The sequence below is a fragment of the Cnephaeus nilssonii genome (genome assembly GCF_951640355.1).
Source record: "Cnephaeus nilssonii genome assembly, chromosome: 7".
Taxonomy (NCBI): domain Eukaryota; kingdom Metazoa; phylum Chordata; class Mammalia; order Chiroptera; family Vespertilionidae; genus Cnephaeus; species Cnephaeus nilssonii.
Genome location: NC_137078.1, coordinates 70,188,402 through 70,210,241, shown reverse-complemented (window position 1 = coordinate 70,210,241; position 21,840 = coordinate 70,188,402). Strand labels below are relative to the sequence as shown.

Genomic DNA, 21,840 nt, shown 5'->3' with positions numbered 1-21,840 from the left:
TTTCAAATGGGAATAATATCAATAATATCTAACCCACCAGAGTCACAAAACTGCAATAAGAATCATAAAATAGGTAATAATGCAAAAAATATTTTATAAAGTACTCTACAAATATGTGTCACAGCTACATGAAATGTGGCTCAGACTAAGTAAAAGGACTCCACCAAACAATTCACTTCATGAGGGCAAAGGATCATGTCTGACAGGGTCATGGCTGCATCTCCAAAGCCTGGCATAGTTGTGGAATAAAAGACTAAAAGAATGATAGAAAATGAAAAAAGCATTCACTGGGTGACCTTAGTCAAATTAATGAATCTTTGTAAAGTGAGAGCAGCACCACCCACATCAAATGATTGCTATGAAGATTGAAAAGAAAAATATTCATAGAATATAACATAATGGATACTTCTCTATTCGCTTCTTCTTCCTAAACCAGATATGATTTAGAACTTGTTTGTACAAAAGGTAGATACTGTTAATAGTTTTATAATAACTGGTACTGACTCAAATTCTACCAGGAACAGTCAAGGAACATTATTATACTACCACCTGCACTTTACTCTCAATAAAAAGTAATACACTGGCAAAGTAATTATTTAAATACTTTATCTCAACCATGTTTAAACTGCTACAGTTCACTGTACCTTACATGCTCATAAACCTGTATAATGAACCACTGCCCAGTGAAGTTAATAGTCTTCTCAGAGACAAGTGCTTCTTTATGTAATCTATACATAATAACTACTAGTCAAAATCATGTAAGCATCAAAGCTATATCAAAACAAATGATATTGCCCTAGCTGGTTTGGCTCAGTGGATAGAGAGTTGGGCCTGCAGAACAAAGAGTGCCGGGTTCGATTCTGGTCAAGGGCACATTCATTGGTTGCAGGCTCCTTTCAGGCCTGGTCTGGGCTCGTGCAGGAGGCAACCAATAGATATGTTTCTCTCACATCAATGTTTCTGTCTTTCCCTCTCTCTTCTACTCTCCCTAAAAATCAATAGAATAATATCCTCAGGTGGGGAATAACAAAACAAAAAAAAGTAAAAAAACAAACAAGACAAATGATATTTATTGTTCATAGTATATATGATGAAATCAATGCTTTATTTAGTTATCAAATTTTAACATACATAGTCCAATCCATATTATGCATCAGAATTAAAGTTAGAGTACCTAACAATAGAGCCCCAAAATATGTGAAGTATAAACTGACAGAATTAAAGTGAGAAATAGACAATTCAACAATAATAGTTCTAGGCTTCAATACCCTACTTTCAATAATGGATATAACTAGGAAGAAAATTAGCAAGGAAATAGAAACCATGAACTTTATAAACTATCTAGATTTAATAGACATCTAAAGAACACCCTATCCAACAACAGCAGCAGGATATACATTCTTCCCAAGTGCACATGTGTCATAAATTAAGTCATAAAGCAAGCCTCAATAAATTTAAAAGGATTGAAATCATACAAAGTATGTTTTCTGACCAAGATGAAATGAAATTAGAAATCAATTAACAGAAGGAAATTTGAGAAATTTTTTAAAATTGGTAGAAATTAAACAACTCTCTCTGAAATAAAAAATTTTTTTAAAAGTGAAAGTGGGGCCATTACTACTGACCTTAGAGAAATTATACGATTTTTCAAGGATTATAAAAGAATAGTATGAACAAGTATATACTAACAAATTAGAAAACCTAGGTGAAATTAATAAAATCTTAGAAACAAACTACCAAAATTGACATTAAAAAATAGAGACTCTGAATAGATCTATAAACAAGTTAAGAGGTTGCATTATTAATTTTAAACTTCCAGAAATTAAATTTTAAAACTTCTATACCAAGCCCAGGTGGTGTCAATGGTGACTTCTACCAAATATTTAAAAAGCAGATTAATACCCATCTTTCACAAACTCAACCCCCCCCTCAAAAAAAAACAGAAAAAAAAACAGTAAAGAACACTTTCTAACTCATTCTCTGAGGCTAAAATTACCATGATACCAAATCAGGCAAAGACATCCTAAGAAAACTACAGACCAATATATACCTTAGGAATAAATATGCATATAAAAATTTTCAACAAAATACTAGCAAACCACATCCAACAACATATAAAAACACACAAAACCCTGCCCTTCATGGAGGTTACACTTTTTTTTTTTAAATATGCTTTTCTTGATTTCAGAGAGAGGAAGGGAGAGGGAGAGAGAGAGAGAAACGTCAATGATGAAAGAGAATCATGGATTGGCTGCCTTCTGCATGGCCCCTACTGGGGATTGAGCCCACAACCTGGGCATGTGCCCTGACCAAGAATCAAACCATGATCTCCTGGTTCATGGGTCCACGCTTAACCACTTAGCAACACTGGCCGGGCATGGAGCTTATATTTTAATGGGTGGAAATGAATAATAAACAACACAAACATGTAAAATATATAGTGCACTAGATGATACATGCAAAGGAGAAAAAGAAAAAAGATTGGGGATTACAATTTTAGATAGGGCAGCCAGAGAAGGTCTCACTGAGAAGGTGACATTTATGCCAAGACTGAATGTCAAGAAGTAACTTTACGAATATCTAGGGAAGAGAGTTTCAAGGAGTGGGAACAGCAAAGTCAAAGAGCAGATTAAATGAGGGGAAGAGTAGTACACAAACAAGAGAGGTTTATGGGGGGAGCAGATTAAGGCTGGCCAACTGCCAATTATATCCAACAAAAATCAAAACAATAAAATTTCAATATACTAAAAGAATCTTGATAATCCATCTAGAATTTGTTATTAAGGAATCTAATCTGTAACAAAACCTTTGTTTATATTTTCAATTTTCACGTATAAGAGATTTTAATAATAATTTCTTTAAACCAGGACTATATTAAATTAAAAGTACCACCTCCCTAAGGCAACTCCAAATTTTCCACAGAAACCACTGTATTAGATATGATGACAAAATACATACTATAAGACTACAATGCAACTAATATTTCTAAGTGCTTTCATTTTAAGAATCTGCTGAAAATATTCCACCAATTCTAAATTTATTTGCCTTTTCCCAAAAGAGCTAGAAAAACAAAGATTTTTATTGCATGACTCTCAGAGGATTTAAATGTCAAAAGATCAACAGCTATACTTTAAGAGATTTGTTCAGAGTAAGAAAATATGGAAAGCAAATCTTAAAACTAGTTTGTTTTTTTAAGTCATCAGGGTAGAGTTAATAGGTATGAGCAAGCAGTAAAGTATTCAGACTAAAAACGAGGAGTGCAGATTAAGCACTATATTATTAAAACTTTTTTAAATGATTCAGTTAGTTAAATACTCAATGGAGTTTATCTAACCAGAGTGTTGAATTTAAAAAACTTTACAAGCTAGGTAATCTTATAAGATAAAGTTCAGGCTGCTTGAAAGCATCCAAGGACAAAATGAGATGAGTTAGTTTACTACAAATGGTTCTCAAACTGTGGTCCATAGGTTCCTAGAGATCTATAATCCAAGACTCTTTCAGAAAGTATATAAGGTCAAAAGTATTTTCATACCTATATCAAATCATTATATAGTATATCTGAAATTAATATAATGTATGCCAATTATACACAATTTTTAAAAAATACTGTTTTCATAAGCCAGTCAGAGAAATACAAGTACTATATGATTTCACTCATATGTGGAATCTAATGAACAAAATAAACTAACAAAGCAGAAACAGACTCAAAAACTCAAAACCTCAAAAACAACAGTATGGTGATTACCAGAGGGAAAGAGGGGTGGGGGGAGGTAGAAAAGGGTATAGGGGGATAAATAGTGATAGAAGGGGACTTGACTTAGGGTGGTGAACACACAACACAATATACAGATGATGTATTATAGAACTGTACAACTGAAACCTATATAATTTTATTAACCAGTGTCACCCTAATAAATTCAAAAACAAAACAAAACACTATTTTCATGATAACACTAAAACATAACACCTTAGTATGTCTTTTTCACTGTGTTGACATTTGCATGGATGGACACATTTGCACATTGCAAAGCAATGCTGGGTAGAATTGCTTGCAAGGTACCTTAGCAACAACACCAAATTGTACTAGTCATATTCTTCACTGCATGAACTCTCAGTTTAAATTTTTTAAATGCCAGATTCATTTGATAGATGAAGCAATAAATTTTATTAATTTTGCTAAATCTTAACTCTTGAGAAAATGTCTTTTTAATATTCTGTGACAAAATGGGAAGTAGGAATAAGGCACTTTGCTGCATAGCAAACTGTGATGACTGTCTCAAAAAAGCACTTGCACATCCTTTGATATGTGAACTCAACTAGCCACTTTTTTCCATGGAACATGATCTTTACTTCACAAAGAGGGAGTTCAAAACAGAGCACAAGTAGCAGAGGGGAATCAAAAGTAGAGGAGATAGGTAAAAAATAATATATACTTCCAACCCTCCAATAATTGATAGCAAAGCCTAGAAGACAACTAAGTTTAATGTTATTTATATGTCTGTCTCTTCAATTATTCTTCTTATAATCTCAATCATACTACTATGTTCTAGGAACTATGCTGGCTATTAACTATTGAACTAAACCTGAAATATTAAGCTTTTCTATTGTTAAGAATCCAAAGGGTTCTAGATCAATGTAGTTCTTTAGCAGCAGAACCCCAACAACAGTACATAGAAAAGTGCTCTGATTGAAATAGCCAGATCACTGCAGATCTACATACCCCATGAATTTGTCTTGTATCTCCCCTTTACTTATTCTCAATAGTGATTCTGTAGACCCCACTGATCTAATTCAATCATATTTTTTCCCGGATTTCAACTGATTTATTTTGTTTCCCTCCACACAATCACACACATCTCTACATGCAGGCACACATACAACACCCTCCTGAGCAGACTGTTCCGGGCTTCCATAATCCTTCCAGTGGAACTTTTATTTCTCTAATACAGAATCCAAGGAGATCAATGGGGCTCCTCCATCAAGTTTTTGTCCATTTTTCGCCAATTATGTTCTCTTCTTTTCTTTGTCTAATTAAATTGCTAGTTCCTCTAAAAGTGAAAACAATGCCTGAGCAGTATGGCTCAGTGGTTAAGCATCGACCTATGAACCAGGAGATCATGGGTCTATTCCTGGTTAGAGCACATGCCCTGCTTTCGGGCTCAATCCCCAGTAGGGGGGCGGGGGGGTGGGGGCGGAATACAGGAGGCAGCCGATCAATGATTCTCCCTCATCATTGATGTTTTTATCTCTCCCTCTCCGTTTCTCTCTCTGAAATCAATAAAAATATATTTTTAATAAATAAATAAATAAAAGTGGTGACAATGGACATTTGATTTCTGACTTTAATAGGAATTATTTAGTGTTTCCATTAAGTTTGATGTGGTTTTTTAAGTGTATAGTTCAGTGACACTAAATATATTCACATTGTACAACCATCATCTCCATCCATCTCCAGAATTTTTTCATCTTCCCAAATTGAGATCTATATCCATTAAACACTAATTCCCCATTGACCCCTCCCCCCCGGGCCCTGGTAACTACTATTCTACTTTCTGTCTCTATGAACTTGCCAATCACATTATTTCAGGAATGTGAAGGCCTGAAAGGCTGAGTAACTTTACCAAGGTCATGTGGCTAATTTCTGGTAGATAAAAGTGAAAAGTTAAGCACTGCCCTTGCTGGGTGGCTCAATTGGTTGGAGCGTCATCCCCTGCACCAAAGGGTTGCGGGTTCAATTCCTGATCAAGGCAAATACCCAGGTTAGGGGTTCAATCCCCTCGCCCCCTCTCTTCCCCACCCTCTCTCCCTCTTCCTTCATCTCTCTATAATAATTTTTTTAAAAATGTAAGCACATAAAAAGAAAAGTGGTGGTCATCCGTAGTCAAATTGATTCACTTCTTTTCCTTTTTTGCCTAAGGAACTAGCCTTGATCTGCTGAATTTCTGCAAGTTCTTTATTTGACAGTCTTTTGCTATCTTTTAATGGACAAATGTAGAAATTTGGGTCATATATCAATGTGGTTAAGGAATTATTAACTGGCTAAATAGTGTTGACCATAAATACTTATCAATCTGAATGGCATAGTCTAGATTCTTAATCTTATTCTGTTCAACATTTTTTAATATTTTTTATTGATTTTTACAGAGCGGAAGGGAGAGGGATAGAGAGTTAGAAACATCGATGAGAGAGAAACATCAATCAGCTGCCTCCTGCACACCCCCCACTGGGGATGTGCCCGCAACCAAGGTACATGCCCTTGACCAGAATCAAACCTGGGACCCTTCAGTCCTCAGGCCGATGCTCCATCCACTGAGCCAAACCGGTTAGGGCCTGTTCAACATTTTTATTAATGATTTGGATGTGAACATTTGTGGCACAATGATGGGATATGTAGTATGAAATGAAGAAAAGTGTGACAGTTGAATCTGCTAAATCAAAGAATCAGTACTCAAAAGACAGAATCAAATTCGAATTATCAACTAAATCTAACATGATGCTGTATAGTGATATATAGTTTGACATTTGTGTTCGAAAAGATCCAAACTACTGAATGATCTGTTATAGGAAAAAAGCCATCACAGGAAACAAGCTAATGTAATCTCAGGCTGCACTATTAGAAATGTCCAAATTGGAGAGGGGGTGGAGATTACACGCTGCAGGCTGAATAGATCAATAACACAGTTCATCTCAATCAGCATTCACTGAGCACCTACTATGTGCCAGATCACACTTGAAATACTGTTTTTAGCTCCAGTTCCAAGCACGAGATTCATTTCACATCTTAACAACATTTCTAACAGAAAATAACCAAGAAAGTAAGATGTCTAGAAGTTTTTACTTACAAAGGATAAAAGCCACTTAGGAAAACTTATTCTGTAAGTTTTTATAGAACTTCTGTAGATAATTATAATAAAACCTAACATTCACTTAGCACTTATTATGTGTGGCAGTCATCGGGACGTGTCCCTTGTATCTCCCTTCAAGAAAGAGATCCAACTGCTAGGCATGCTCCCAGCTCCCAGCTGCAGTCCCTCAGGAACCCTATCAAGTTGAGATCACCCTCTTCCTGGGCAGCCCAAGCCAATGACTGATCACAACACCAGTACTAATAAAAGGCCATTTCTATCAAAAGCAGGACTCAACTAATGAAAAATTTTGCTCCAGAGTCTTCAGTGGGTCTGAGATTCTCCCTGTCCATTCTGTTTCTCCCATTTTTTCCTTTCATAGGAGTCCTCCGCTTCTCCCATATACTTCTTGCATTTCTGTCTTGAAATCTGCTTCCAAGAACTCAAATTGGCACAGCTGGTGCCAGAAGTGAAATGATAAAACAGAAGGTTAAGATGGAGTTTGGAAACTAGATCACTTACTATCCAACTGGCAAGAAGAATCTCATCCTGGGTGAAATATACAGCATGGACAGTCCCTGACACAAGCTGGTGACCCAAATGCTAAAAGTTTCTTAGGAAAAGTGCTAAAACCTTCTTGGGAGAATGTTCCCAGAAAGGAACACTCTGAATAGTGTAATGATTTCCAGTACTTGAAAAGTGTGAGGGAAAAATGCATACAAGAATAATGGAATAGTCTGGCTGTTGTGTTGCAGTGACTCCCTAGAGGAGGCAGCTAACCAACGAATGGAAACTAAGTGTGAAGGCCACAGTACTATCCAGTGGCTCACAGAGGTCTTTATCACTTACAGTGGGAGAACGTGAAAAGATGAAGACCGAACCCAGGATAGTTAAAAAATACAATGCTTCAAAAATAATTAAATGCTCAGTCAAGGCAGATCTGTTATGCCAAGGTCAGAAACCTGTTAGATGAAATAGGAACATCTAAGATGGCTGCCCCCCAAGATTTTGATTCTCCAGATCCTCTGACCCCTCAGAAATTGCAGGGATAATATTAGCACTTCCCACTCTGCAGGAACACACTTCAGAGACCTCTCACCTACAAGGCAACATGAGTTCCACTTAGGATATGCCTCCCACCTCCACTCCTGCTTGCCAGGATAACTAATGTTAATCCTCCCAAAGGTTAACATTAGAGCAAAACAGGCCGATAACAGTGCTGCTTAACATATACAATCAACACAAGGCAAGAATGGATAAGCACAAGGCTGAGAGTGGCTGCCTCAATAAAAAGCTTCTATCCCTTGCTTAATTCCTGAACCTGAGACAGTTTTCAGATCCAGACCCACTGACAAAAAAGATGGCTAGGGAGTAAGGACCCTGCAACACAATAGCATACACATATTTCCCCATGTTCTTCCCCAAAAGAATCTATGGCTATTTACTCAGGTTACTATATAGTGGAAAAGTAAAATACCCAGACATTTGAAGAACTATTGGTCACAGAGTCTGAGATGACATTGATATCTGGAGACTGGAACATCATCATGGCCCTATTACAAGGGAAGGAATACAGAAATAAACAATAAATGGAGTCTTGGCCAAAGTCTAGCTTACAGTGGATCCACTGGTCCACAAACCCACCCAACAGTCATTTTCCCAGTCCCTGAATATATATATATATGGGATTGGCATACTTGGTGGCTAGGATGACCCCCACCCTGGATCCTTGGCCTGTGGAATAAGCACTATCATAGGGAAAAGACCAAGTGAAACCTGGTGTCTCCCCACTTTCTGGCCAAAATAAAAAATCCAAAGTAGTACTGTGTAGAGCAGGGGTCCTCAAACTACGGCCCGCGGGCCACATGCGGCCCGCCGAGGACATTTATCCGGCCCGCCGGGTGTTTTTGCCGCCGCTGCCTGTCCTGCTTAGCAGCCGACTTAGCAGTGTGCATAGGAATTTGTTCATAGTTTTTTTTTTAAAACTATAGTCCGGCCCTCCAACGTTCTGAGGGACAGTGAACTGACCCCCTGTTTAAAAAGTATGAGGACCCCTGGTGTAGAGGGTGGAGGTAAAAGGAATGGCAGAGATTAGTGCTACCCTTAAGTATATTAAAGGTGGAGGGGTAGTGGTACCTTTCATATGTTTAATTCACCAGTCTGGCCTCTGCAGAAATCAGCTGGATTCTGGAGAATGATTAAGGCTACTGCAAGTTCAACAAAGTAGTAGCCATGACCATAAAGATGGGGGCCGAAGCCTATCTCACTAACCTACTTCTTCTAAGTTTCCCATCAGGAACAGAGGTCCATGGAACCCTGAAGAAGCTGCTCTCAGAAAATGTTTAGAGACACAGATCCATGAAGAACAGAAAATGGACTGTGGTAGTCACTTGGATCTCCCTTCAAAAAAGAACTTGCATCTGAGTGCAAGGAGTAGTTAGCTAACAACTTCCAGCTGCAGGATGTTCAGAATTCATCTCAACCTTCTAGTCCAGGCCATACTCTTCTTGGGCAGCTCTTGGAATAACTAAATATGGTGGGTGTATGAGAATCTGGCCATTCTTCCCGAGGCAAGACTCCTCTAACAGGCAATTTTCTAGCTATTCAACCCATTGGGTTGGCTGAGATTTTTTTCTTTCAGATCCATATTGCATACTGAGACTCTCTTTGATCAATTTGGCTTCCTCTTCCTTTCCTTTCATAGGCATTCCATTCTATTCCCCACATAATCTCTTGCACTTCTAACTTGTTGCTTCCCAGGGGACCTACAGCAACATATTATGTAATTAACTCTATAGATGATTCATCTCATTTAACCCACTATAGAAGAGTTGTTATTCACATTTTACAGATGAGAAAACTGAGGCACTGAAAAGTTAATTAATTTGGCCAAGATCACATAGTAAAAGCAATGGAATTAAAATTTGAGCTCAGGCAGTATGACTCCAAAGCCTTCATTATCTTGGTCATCCTCAGATATTAAGATGAGAGTAATTATTCTGTATAATTTTAGAGAGCAAAACAACAAAAGGATAGCTATGAGAGAAAAGAAGATTTTTGGCTAAATATAAAAGCTATTTTCTAATAATTAGCAGTAACCAACAATAGAATGAGGTCCTTTAGGAAGTAAGCAGGGCCTATCACCTAAGGTTGAGATTTATAAAAGAGATTAAAGTTGACCTAGATCAGTAAAAGATACTAAGTATTATGGGGGAGAAAAGGGTTCCTCAGCCAATAAGTTTGGGTAATACACTGCTGAACAAAATTAAACAAGTTCCTTTACTTTTACCCCTTCATTTTAAAAATACTAATGTGTATTTGCAAAACCCAAATTCATTTGATTAAAGAACACTTTCTTGCTTCTGGTGTACAATGATTTCTTCCCAAAGTTAAGATTCACTGAAGTAAGGACTCCAGAAAAAGCTAACAAGAACAATTTTCTAGCTGTTCAACAATTCCCCAGGTAGTAAAGACATAATCTGTCTATCTATATGTCAATATTAGCATCTCCAATACCTTGAGGGTGGGAAGACTATGTAAAAGTTTTCACAGTAAAATGCATCTCCACAGAGCAGTGCCGACCTCAGGGGCTGAGGAGAGCAGGACAGCAGGACGAAGTCGCGGTGGTGGGAAGATGGCTCCTTCTCCTACCAAACGCAAAGACTGCTCTGATGAGAAGTCCAAGGATCGCTCTAAAGATACAGGGGCCACCAAGGAGAAGGGGCCACCAAGGAGTCGAGCGAAAAGGATCGTGGCAGGGATAAAACTTGAAAGAGGCGCAGCCCTTCCAGTGGTAGCAGCAGCACCAGGTCTCGGTCCAGCTCTGGCTCCAGTACTAGCACTGGCTCAAGCAGAGGATCTAGCTCTTTATCAGCATCAAGCCGCTCAGGAAGTTCCAGCACATCCTGAAGCTCCAGTTCCAGCAGCTCTTCCGACTCTCAACTCCTTTTCGGCGCAGACATGACAACAGGCTGCTCAACAAATCCAAATCCAAACCACCCAAAAGAGATGAAAAGGAAAGGAAAAGGCGGAGTCCTTCCCCTAAAAGTACACATTGGTAGACTCACCAGGAATGTGACCAAGGATCACATCATGGAGATATTCTCCACCTATGGGAAAATTTAAATGATTGACATGCCTGTAGAAAGGATGCACCCCCATCTATCTAAAGGCTATGCATACGTGTTGTTTGAGAATCCAGATGAAGATGAGAAGGCACCGAAGCACATGGATGGTGGACAAATTGATGGCCAGGAAATCACCGCCACTGCTGTGCTGGCCCCCTGGCCTAGGCCACCCCCTAGGCGATTCAGCCCTCCCAGGAGAATGCTACCACCACCGCCCATGTGGCGTCGGTCACCTCCATGGATGAAGAGAAGGTCACACTCCCCGCGGCTTCGGCGATCCCATCCCCCCGGCCTCCACCACCATAGGAGCCGCTCGAGCTCCAATTCCTCCCAATAAACAAGCCACCGAAGCTCTGCCCCGAAACTTATATCCCATCCAACTCAGTTCTGTCACTTTTCTAGCTGAAGGACAGTGAGTAGGAAACAAATCCTCACTCAGGGACAGGCTTCCAAAGGAGCATTGAGACGTTTCCTCTGAAGGCCAAGTTTGGCTGCAGAAGTGTTGATTTGGGGTTGTGCCTATGAAGATGCTCTCCAGTTTCCTGTCTAGAAAGTTCCCACGTTTCCAGTCTCTGAGAGTCAATTTAGTGGCAGAGGCAACCGGAACAGAGCAGGGTTCCAGGTGGCAGTGCCACCCCAGCCTGGGAGCACATTTTTCCATTCCACAGATGACCTAGGGCCAGTCTAGTAGCCTGAGGATCCTTCAGGAAAAGGCATGCTTTTATGCAGCTGCTGTTCCTATTAACCTAGCCATACTCCCCTGCTTGAGTTCTTCTGACCTCTAGAGTTAAACATCCCATGTTAGTTGCTGTAAACGGTTCTGTTTTCACATGTAGTCATGTACATACATCCATATGGCACATCTCCTTTTTCTCTAAAATTGGTGAGCAAATTTGGTCTGCAAGGTCATCACAGACCTTCTCCCCCTTCGTGGTGGTCTTTGGGGTTACCTTGGCAACATGTACATTGCTTTTTCGGCTATTATTGTACAGTCAGTACTATGGATTTTCTGTTTTGAATTTTTTTTGTAACTTTGTAGCATTTTAGATAATGTGTTTATACTTTGTTGTGTAGAGTAAAATAATTGTGTTGAATAAATCTAGGATTAGAATGCAATAAAAAAAAAAGCATCTCCACATAAGTGGGGGTGGGGAGTGAGGGCATGTGCTGGGGGTGGAGGGGCGTCCGGGGAGAGATCAATGGGGGGAAAAGGAGACTTATGGAATACTTTAAACAATAAAGAATTTAATTTTTTTTTAATGGGGGGAGGAGGGGAGCCCTAACCGGTTTGGCTCAGTGGATAGAGCGTCGGCCTGCGAATTAAAAGGTCCCAGGTTCGATTCCGGTCAAGGGCATGTACCTTGGTTGCGGGCACATCCCCAGTGGGGGGGCGTGCAGGAGGCAGCTGATCGATGTTTCTCTCTCATCAATGCTTCTAACTCTCTATCCCTCTCCCTTCCTCTCTGTAGAAAATCAATAAAATATATTTTAAAAAATAAAAAATAAAAAATGGGGGGGTGGTGGAATGTCTCTTTACCATCTGCCCTTCCCAGATGTATGTTTCTGCAGAGATTACACTTTGATTAAAATTCAGTTTTTATTAAGAAAAAATAAATACATAAATAAAATGTATCTCATGCTTTTTTAATGCAAAACATGCCCTCTTTTGCTTTATCAACAAACTGTGAAGATTTACAATTACTGATCCCCATTTTAATTACTGAATTCTCACTTTATGAGCAATATAAAAGCTTTATTCCAAGTGCTACTAGTGACCTGGCTATCCTATCCTATCCGATATAATAAAAGCCTAATATGCAAATCAACCAAACATGGGACGACTGGTCGCTATGACGCACACTGACCACCAGGGGGCAGACGCTCAATGCAGGAGCAGCCCCCTGGTGGTCAGTGCGCTCAGCCAGAAGCCGGGCTCATGGCTGGTGAGCGCAGCGGCGAAGGCGGGAGCCTCTCCGGCATCCGCTGCAGGCGGGCAGTAAGGAGCGAGGGGTCCTGGACTGCGAGAGCCCCGGACTGCAAGAAGGATGTCTGACTGCCAGGGGGATCACGCTTAAGCCTGCAGGCGGACATCCCCCAAAGGGTCCCAGACTGCGAGAGGACGCAGGCTGGGCTGAGGGACCACCCCCCGCCACCATGCACGAATGTCATGCACCGGACCTCTAGTTTTCATAACACATCTCTACATGCATTTTTTTTCTCAAACACATATACACACTATCACACACACACACAAAAAAAAGCACAGAAGAAAGGGGCTAATAGAGAAAGAAGAGGCCTCAGTAACAAGCTATTCATTCATCCAGCTAACTTCCAGAATTTCCATGTTTTTATTCAGAAATATATTTCCTTTATTACAGGAAAAACTTTTATATAAATTACAATCCCTTGGTCTTGGTTCTTCTATCTTCCTTAGCCACTATCCAGAGCCCATTGCTACCACCCCCACCGCCACCCTCATTCTGTTATTTCATTAATGACATTTATTCACCATTGCCTGGAGTTGTCTACATGTTATTTATTTTTTCATTCACTTCTTTAGAATCACTGAATAGAATACTAACTGTTGAAGGGGATGTAAACATCTAGTCCACCACTCATTTTCAGATCAGAGAAATGAGGTCCAGAGATCAGTTATTACATTTTTCTAATAATAGCAAAGCAGGCATTTTTATCTGCTTCAAAACTACTAGTATATGGTGTATTTTACCACAATAAAATTTATATATATATATATTTTATTGATTTTTCACAGAGAGGAAGAGAGAGGGATAGAGAGTTAGAAACATCGATGATAGAGAAACATCGATCAGCTGCCTCTTGCACAACCCCTACTGGGGATGTGCCCGCAACCAAGGTACATGCCCTTGACCGGAATCGAACCTGGGACCTTTCAGTCCGCAGGCCGACGCTCTATCCACTGAGCCAAACCGGTTTCGGCACAATAAAATTTTTTTAAATACCAGTATATGAAGCTGAAGTTTCTCAAGTACACACACACACACACACACACACACCTATTCCTTATACAAAATGCTACATGAAAATATCCACCAAAGTCAATCAACTAAATTTGTGCTCTCCTAATATGAATATTTCATCAAGCAGTATGGAAAATCCTAAAATAAAACAAATACAGAACACGTAGGGAGGTTCACAAGATGAAAAAGAATGTGGATTTTATAGGCAGAGCTATATGGTTTGACACATATGTGAGTTCCCGAGACTCTCAGTTCTTTCAGCTGCAAAATAGGCATAACACTATGGATACTATAGGGTCATTTTAAGAATTAGAAATAACATATGTGACACACCTAGCAGAAGGTGGCACATTGTTGACAAAGCTTTTATATTACACAAGAAATGCAAGGTCAAAGAAATCAAGAAAAACTTCATAAACCTGGAATCTTGGAAGGATTAGGTAGTGGAGCATGTAGAAACAGGAGTGAGGGATGATCAGGTTAGAACCAAATCATGAAGGTCTGTGCCATATTAAAGAATCAACCTTAAAAAAAAAAAAAAAAAAAGGCCCTAGCTGGTTTGGCTCAGTGGATAGAGCGTCGGCCTGCGAACTAAAAGGTCCCAGGTTCAATTCTGATCAAGGGCACATGCAAAAAAAAAAACCAACAATTTACCTCAGCTGCTAATTTTTTTTTTTTTTAAGCCTATGGGCAGTTATTACATCACCAGAATCACAAAAAGGTTAGATGATATATTTTGAAGTTTTAAGGTTTTTCTCTCAAAGTATTTTACTTCAATTCTTTTTAGGGGTTGTTTTTCATGTTCAATTGAAAATTAAAAATGGATATTAGAGTTTACATAAACCCTGACAAAATATTCTCAAAAAATTTTCATACTGCTTGCTTTTTATTTTAATAAAGATAATTTTGAGACAGGTCTGCTGTGCTTTGAAACAATAATAAATAAAAAATATATACCATTTACTCTTTATTCATTTTAATAAAAGGAATGCTGGCAGATACTACTAAACAATCATAAGAGGTAGAAAAGAACCATATTACAAATAGAAATGCATACCTTTTCATTAATTGCAGCAAAAACACTCCAGAACTTAATTCTTCTTTAACATTATATAGAAATTATGGTATCCAAAGCAACTAAAAGGCTGTATAACAAACTAGTGGAAGCCTTTCAGCTCACTCAGTTCAAAGTTACTATTAAAGGATCTAAAAGTGATCAAATCAAGTGGGAAAATACTTTGGGTGATCCACTGTGTGTAGAATGAAGGTCCAAAACTTGCACTTTGTTAACTCAAACATGGTTCCCTACAGTACTTACTATTTGGAAATAATATTAGAAACATTAGCAAGTCATTATTGTTGACTCTGAACTATGTTCTACAAAAATCTCATAGAAAAGCTTTAATGACTTGATTGGAAACAAACAATAGGGACCATACTACACATAAGAATAAAGAGCAATGACTAATCTTTATGTATATAGAATTATATATCATGGAGAGGTAATAGCAATCGCTAAAATCTGTCAGTCTAATGCTTAGAAACATTAATAGCTAAATATACAACTGGACTCTTAACTTTTTAGAAATATTTTAGCAGTTAAAGGAAAACTAAAACTAAGGCTTACAATTGCCTTTTCTTAAACAATATTCTTAGAACACAACTTTTTATAGTTAAAGCCCCCACACCACTATTCCCATCATCACCCAATATGGTTGACCAGTTCCACTGAGTTCTGGTTATGAATGATGGTTATGGTGATGAATGGATAAATAAAATGTGTTACATCCATATAATGGGATATTATTTGACAATAAAAAGAAATTAAGTACTGATACATGCTGTAACATGGATGAACCCTGAAAACATTATGCTAAGTAAAAGAACATATTGTGATTCCATTTATAGAAAATGTCCAGAATAGATATGCAAATCCACAGAGGCAGAAAGTACATTGGTGGTTGCTTAAGGGCAGGGAAGACTGAGGGGATGATCTGGGAAGTGACTGCTAATGGGAATGGGTTTCTTTTTAGAGTGATGAAAATGTCTAAAATTATATAGTGATATTTGCACAATTCTGTGACTAACCAGCCACTGAAGTTTATACTTTAAATGTGTACATTGTATAGTATGTGAATTATATCTCAATAAAGATATTACAAAAAATAGAGCCTTATGTAATACTTTAAACAAAAAATAAAAATAGAGCCTTTCCTAATACTCTAAATTTAACTGAAATATATATAATTCTTCACTTCACATTTTACAGCCTCTTTATAGTTAATATTATTTCAAACTGCCAGAAAAATCCAAGGCTGAATATACCCAAACTTTCCCTAATTTATGAAAAATTCTAGACTCATCTTACTATTTTCTTTTATCTTAGTTCCTAAGGCTCCTTCCTCTGAAAGGTAATATATTTCCATTTAAAATTAATATTTTTAAATCTAGGGCATGGATTTACTACTTCTATATTTTTTTAAATGCAACAAAACTACCATCATAGATATTTAAAAAGTGTATCCTTAAGGATATGTCATCATAAATAATAAGAAAGGAGAAAAGATAACAAATCACTATAGAATTTCCAACTAAAGAAACTATTATAGCCAATAGCCTAGGTCCAGTAAAGTATGTTTTAAGCTTAAGTAAACAAATATATGGATATTAAACTAAAAGATAATTAACAGAAAAAATTTAAGACAACTTTAAAAATAGTTTTGCAATATAAAATCCTAAATGCCTCAAGATCCCCATTAACATTAAGTTCTCCTTTTCCCTTACCCAATATGAATTTGATGCCTTTTCTTGATTTCAACATGTCCATAGAGATTTCCTCATCTTTACCTAATTAAAGGCTCTCAAAAAGTATTTCATAAGTACAAATCATTATATATTGTTCTAATTTTTCTAATAGTTCAGTTCTATAAATGGGCTATTTATAATAATTCAAAAGAAAAAAATTGTAAATACTACTAATTTGCATAATTGGAATTATTTTATAAATAGCATTTTAATTATTTTATTAAATAAAATGTATTTAGTATCATAAAGTATAAGATTTTCTACTAACTACACAATTAAAATACTAACTACTGACACCTTGGTTCCTCCTTAATTCAGCAATTTCTAATACTTTAAAATGGTCATATTGATTTTATTTCTTAGTAGTAAACTGTATAAATAAATAATGATCTTTCAAGCTCTTTCAAAAAGAAGTAAACAAGAAGCATATCTTCTACTTCCAGAGTAATAATGACTTACTGGGACTGCTGGGACTAAATCATAGCTCTGATTTACACATTATATCATTTAATCCTTACAATGATCCTATAAGGTGGGTATTATCAGCTTCATTTTGTAGAAGAGAAAATTGAGGCTTAAATTGTGCCTTTGCAACTAATCTCTGTCAAGCATATAACAGGTACCAAATAAAAGTTTACTGAATGAAATGAATAGTGGTAACTTAGCAACAGAGGAAGAAATGGGATCATCTCCACTCATTCTGTCTTTCTAAGGAGTTTATATAAAACTATCACTTAGCCCTAGCCGGTTTGGCTCAATAAATAGAGCGTAAGCCTGCGGACTGAAGGGTCCCGGGTTTGATTCCTTGATTCCGGTCAAGGGCACGTGCAGGAGTTGCGGGCTCGATCCCCAGTTGGGGGTGTGCAGGAGGCAGCCAATCAATGATTCTCTCTCATCACTGATGTTTCTTTCTCTCTCTCTCTCTCTCTCTCTCTCTCTCTCTCTCTCTCTCTCTCTCTCTCCCTTCTTCTCTAAAATCAATTTAAAAAAATAAAATAAATAAAACTATCACTTACCAGGCAATATATATAATTACCTCCTTAAAGAATAAAACACTGAATCAGGAATTGGAAGAGAAAAGAAAGATAATATATAAAAATTATTAATATTCTTACAGGCAAGCTACTACATTAAACATAGAAGCCTTAACGAGCGATCTAGCATATGCCACCCAATTACAACACCTGTCTAACCCTGCCTTATAACAGTTAACTAAATATGTCCTGCTTCTACAATTAGCTAGTTGCTAGCAGAGACCTAGGTCATTATTGTGTTTCCCAGAACACTGAAGAAAGCACCTGGCACTTAAAATTAATAGCTAAAATTTGCCTGGCCAGTGTGGCTCAGTGGTTGAGCATGGACCTATGAGCTCAGTGGTCGGCAAACTCATTAGTCAACAGAGCCAAATATCAACAGTACAACGACTGAAATTTCTTTTGAGAGCCAAATTTTTTAAACTTAAACTTCTTCTAATGCCACTTCTTCAAAATAGACTCGCCCAGGCCGTGGTATTTTGTGGAAGAGCCACACTCAAGGGGCCAAAGAGCCGAATGTGGCTCGTGAGCCGAAGTTTGCTGACCACAGAGCTAGGAGGTCACGGTTTGATTCCCAGTCAGGGCACATGACTGGGTTGCAGGCTCGATCAATGATTCTCTTTCATCGTTGATGCTTCTCTCTCCCTCTCCCTTCATCTCTGAAATCAATAAAAATATAATTTTTTTAAATAAAGCTAAAATTTTATAACTATCTTTTACGGATTACAAATTTTTTCAGATATACTTACCCTAAAAGGCTTGCAAGATAAGTATAACTACCTGCATTTTACAGACAATAACATTGAGGTCCAAGGAGATGAGAACCAAAATAAATGGCCAGGTATTCTTTTTTAACAACACAGCTACCACAAAAGGCTCTCAAATGTTTGTTGACTGAATCAGCTGTCCCTTGAAATATCTTTTCTCTAAGATTAAAACACCACTATCTGTTGCTAAGAGAAATGACTATATTGCCACTTAAGACTGATTGGTAATTTAACTAGAAAACAGACACCATACTTTCATTCAGCTTGCCAAGGTTAGTTAACTTTAAACTTTATTGTATCAAGGATTTCTCAAACTGTGGTAGGACTAAGAATAGGGGAGCTTGATAAGAATTAAGATCCTTGGGCCATCATCATTCTTAGAAATTTTTAACATTATGTTGATTTTAGAGAGGGGAAGGGAGAGAGACACAGACAGACACTGATCTGTTATTCCACTTACTTATACATTCATTGGTTGATTCTTGTATAGGGGGTCAGGGGGTAGAACCCACAACCTTGGCATATCCGGACAATGCTTTAACAAACTGAGCTACCAAGCCAGGGCCCTAGAAATTCTGATTCAAGGGGCCAGAATCTGCATCTTTTAATAAGCACCCTCAACTGATTCTAATGCTGGTAGTCTCTAGGGACACACTGAGAAAAACTGGATTGGGCTTTTTAAAACCCAATTTAATCTACAAAAAAAATTTTCTTAATCAAGCCAATTTTTTACAACCATAAGTATTTGAGCAAAATCTTACAAAAACAATGTAAGGGTACTGCATGTAACAGGATAGGTCCTCAAAAACATTTACTACACCAAACCTCCCTAGACTTCAGGAGCTTCGCATGCGGCACAGGTGGTAAAAAGTCAGGGGTCTTTTAGGTAGCTACCCATGTTATTCTGTTTTTATTGATGAACTCAACTATGATTACAGCAGAATTTAGTAAAACATTTGTATAGGTCTTATTCAAATGCCTGTATGTTAAACAGTAAAACGGAATAGTCTTTTATCTTTGAGCCTAATATGCAGAATAATTTAACAATCACCAACAGTACAAGCCCAACATTTAAACTTTAAATGACCATAAAAATGTACTATGAGATTATAGGTGACCTTTCCCCCATTATTAAATATTTATGGAGAATCTGTACAGTGCCTTTCTGTACTTTCCAAGTTTTCAACAATAAGCATATTTATTTTTTCATGTTTATAAAAGTTTTAAAAGTCCTTATCAATCCCACAACCTTCACCTACATAATAAGAAAACAAGAACAACTTTTAACCGCATTTATCAGAAACCCTAAACACCTATAAACCTGGCAAAGGGGCAGTAAAGTGTAATCACTAGTCATTACCTTTTCTATTACACGAATACCAGAACAAATCACTTAACTTCTGACATTCAGAATATGTCCCCTTTCCACCGGGTATCTGTTTACTAGGATAGCACGACTTTTAAAAATCCTCTCGTCATCCATTCTAGGGATCTATTTAGGTAGACCATTTCTGTACCAAGGACTGAAGCATTAACATACACTTACAGGGGGGGAGAAGAGGGAAACGACTTTTGTAAGAATATATGTATGTTGTGTTTTTTTAAATAATTGTGAGCATTTATCATCGCAAAGCTGGGGCTGGAGCTTTCTCCAAGGCAGACCACGCTGCGAGACAAAATGTAACAGAAGAAGGCAGGGATGAGCTCCCGGCAGGTGATGAAATTTCACCTCAAATAAGACGCAAAAGGTTCTTTTCAGCCCATCAGACCCGTACAGGACACTCCAGGGGCACCCGGGGCTGACGGGGCCCACACTTCCAGCACTCCAATCCCGCACCCCCCCCCCGGGCCCCCCGCCTTTCCTCACCCCCCCCCCACCCCCCGCCTCTGCGGGACTCGGTGCGGGGGGCGCGGGAAAGCCGAGGCTGTCGGCAAACAGGCGTCCTCGGCACGCCTCGGGGGGCGGACGGGCAGGGTCGGGACAAGAGGCTGCGCTCCGCGCGGGGCCCACCCGAGGGGCGCCCGTGCCCCCGCCAGCCCCTGCTCCACACCGGGCGGCGCCGGAACCCAGGCCGGGCCAGGGCTTCTCGGCGGCGCGGGGCCTAGTCGCCCCTCACGCGCCTCCAGCCTCCTCGGGGGCGCCGGGAGAAAGGCTGAGGCCCCCGCCGCGGGGCTGGGGTGGCGGGGAGGCTGCCGCAGGGGCCGGACTCCCCGCCGCCCGGCTAGAGGGCTGCCGCCCCGGCCATCCCCGGAGGCCGAGGCCGGCGAGCCCGGGACGCGCCGCGCACACTCACCTCGAGCCGCGGCCGCCGTCGCCTCAGCATATCCCGGGGGGGTCGTCCCCGAGCCCGCAGCCTCCAACGGGGGGAAACCGGCGCTGCCCCGGCGCCGCCGCGCAGCTTCCCACTCCTGAGGGGGCTGCGGCCGCCGCTGCTGCTGAGGCCCAGCACCCGCCGAGCCGCATCGGGCTCCCGGGCCGCCGCAGCCACGCGGACAGCGGAGGCGCTCAGCGGAGCGGGGTCGGGGGCGCCAGGCTGCGGCGGGACGACCGCGGTGCCGCAGGCGGGGAGCCTCCGCGGAGCCTCCAGCGTCGCCTTGGCTGCTCCTGCCGCCGGCGCCGCTGGGCCACAGCGCCCCCTGCACCCCACGCCGGGCTACGGCGCGAGGACTGCGGCGCCGCTCAGGCACGAGCGGCTGGGAACGCCGGGAGCGCGGCTGGGGGGGCGGGCGGGGCGGCGCGCTCCCAGCTCGGCCCACGGCCTCCCGCCCGCCCCCGGCGACGCCTCCGGGAGGCGAAAGCCCCTAGGTCCCCGCCGGCCGGGTGCCCCCACCCACCCTGGTCCTCGTCCTCAGACCCCAAGCCCCTTTGCACCTTTTCCGTCACCCCAGGAGGAACAAGAACGTTCCTGGTCACTCTCTCGGACCCGCACCTGAGAGCAGGAGTGTGAGGGACTCTCCTCGCTCTTCCTCTCTCGTGGAGGGAATCAGGGGGACCCTTCAGTGTGTCTGGGTGTAAGAAGAGGGGCCCAGCACCAACCTTTTTACACACGCACAGTCCTCTCCCAAAACAGATGAAGGAATTGTCTTTGACCTTAACTTTTTTGGGATCTGCTGGGATCATTTACAGAAATTTCCAGCAGATACCAAACCTTAACCACTGAAACCTCCCCCATAATTAAAACTAATACTATTTTGAGCGAGAGAAGAGAATAGCCAACCGGTTGTCCTGAAATTCATAAACAATTGAAAGAAAAGAAGTATGC

General features: G+C 40.1%; 1 protein-coding gene and 1 pseudogene across 4 annotated transcripts in view; one reads left to right on the top strand and one right to left on the bottom strand.

The window, feature by feature from the left end:
- The window catches only part of ZFYVE9 (zinc finger FYVE-type containing 9), a gene marked incomplete at its 3' end in the record, with an annotated part of 130,264 nt that extends 109,020 nt beyond the window's left edge, over window positions 1-21,244 (bottom strand). For all 3 annotated transcript variants that reach the window (XM_079777030.1, XM_079777029.1, XM_079777031.1), the window contains exon 1: window positions 20,872-21,244. The remainder of the gene's footprint in view (window positions 1-20,871) is intronic.
- LOC307103853 lies at window positions 10,221-11,309 on the top strand (annotated as a pseudogene). The gene has a single exon. The product of its transcript is annotated as an uncharacterized misc_RNA (transcript).
- Window positions 21,245-21,840: the final 596 nt, after the last annotated feature.